Source organism: Cornus florida, unplaced genomic scaffold, assembly GCF_030987335.1.
Source record: "Cornus florida cultivar Cherokee Brave unplaced genomic scaffold, ASM3098733v1 CherokeeBrave_3.0.0_Hap2_Chr06, whole genome shotgun sequence".
In the NCBI taxonomy this organism is placed as follows: Eukaryota; Viridiplantae; Streptophyta; class Magnoliopsida; order Cornales; family Cornaceae; genus Cornus; species Cornus florida.
In genome coordinates, this window is record NW_026775576.1 from 21,024,936 (window position 1) to 21,026,703 (window position 1,768).

The 1,768-nt window shown below is 39.9% G+C and overlaps 1 pseudogene; it reads left to right on the top strand.

Moving 5' to 3' along the window:
* Positions 1 to 200: 200 nt before the first annotated feature.
* Positions 201 to 299, top strand: LOC132315228 (small nucleolar RNA R71; annotated as a pseudogene).
* The last annotated feature ends 1,469 nt before the right edge of the window (positions 300 to 1,768 follow it).

The window sequence follows — 1,768 nt, forward strand, 5'->3', positions numbered from 1 at the left end:
CACTTTTCCTTCCACTTGAATTCCTACCATTCTTGGAAGATAAAGTTTGATGCAAAGAATTTTCACTTATACTCTCATAAAGACGCCACACGTCATCCTCATGCCTATCAATGTAAGAGCCACCCATGGAAGCATCAACCACGCCCTTGTAATTGTCCGATAAGCTCTCGAAGAAATATTGAACTAATTGCCATTTGGGCATGTCATGATGTGGACACTTCCTAAGCAATTCATTAAATCTTTCCCATGCCTCATGGAATGTTTCCCCATCCACGTGTGAAAATTCTCGAATTGAGGTTCTCATGGCATTGGTCTTAGAAACCCGATAGTATTTCTTCAAGAACTCTTGTTGCATTTTTGCCCAAGAAGTTATTGAAAAAGGCTTAAGATTGTTAAACCAACATTTTGCCTTATCTTTAAGGGTGAATGGAAAAAGTTTAAGCCTTAAGACCTCTTCCGGCATGTCCGTGTATCTAACGGTGGAACATAGTTCAAGAAACTCATCCAAATGCTTGTAAGGTTCTTCATTTGGAAGTCCATGATAGTTAGGAAGCATTTAAATGGTTTGTGGTTTGATCTCATAGTGGTGTGCTCAAAATGGTGGCAATTGAATGTATGTGGGTGCATTGTATTCATTAGGCACATAGTGATCTCTTAAAGCAAGGGGAAGATTAGCAATTGGAGGTGCAACATGGGCACCTTGATTGCCTTGAATGATGGGAGGTGGTGGAGCATAGATTGGCCTTGGCATTCCTAATGGAATTTGGCTTTGTTGTTGTGGTGGATGAACGAATGGCCTTGGCATGCCTAATGGTACTTGCATGTTATCATGATGCACATTGGGGTGGAGGATGCCTTGTTGGTCTATATGACCAAGGTCCTCCATATGGTCCTCATTATGTCCTTCCATTGATGAAATGGATTGACTAGAACTTCCTCTTCCTAGGGTTTCGAACAACGGATTCAAGATGAAAATTTAGAGGGACAAGAGTGGGTCTCAATGATCTACAACCATGCATGCACAATGCAACACAACAAGAAATAATGACAAACACTTCACCTTCATGACAAATCAACAATCAACAAACTTCCTCCACATACAATGTTCCCATACTCCTATGTTATCAACAATATACAAGAAAAGTAAATTGCCTCCACGTGGGCTCACGATTTATCTAAGAATTGAAATATAAGCCTCCACGCGGGCTAACGATTTAACTAGAGATTGAGTTAAGAAAGAGCTCACAAAGGGTCCTTGAGCACTTCAATTTATTTTCAATTTTTAGCCTTGCAAATTTTTAGAATTTTGCCTTTTCCCTTTGCTTTTGCTTAGCTTCTTGCTTGGAATACTCCTTTGCTCACCTTCTTGCTCATGCACCTAGTCAAACAAGAACCAACACAATAAGTAACCAAAATGAACAAAAAGTAAAGACACGATCAAAAGAGTACTAATTCCTAATTGATTCCATAAGTACAACGTTGCCTTCAATCAATCCCCGGCAACGGAGCTAAAAACTTGGTGTGGTCTCGGGTCATTAACCCTAAAACCCCACGGTTTGTGATACCAAAAGATAATGGTGTAGAGTTATGATGAATGTGGCCAAGTTTTATATTTAGAAATTGCCACTACTACCTTTCACTAAAAATATAGTTAGGGCAAGTAAGGATCGTCCTAAGGGATTGGTGGGTCGTACTAGGTTGTGGAATCAAGATTAGGGTTACTAGGTCGAGTGATCAAAAGATTGGTTGGTGGTTGAATTGCACTAAG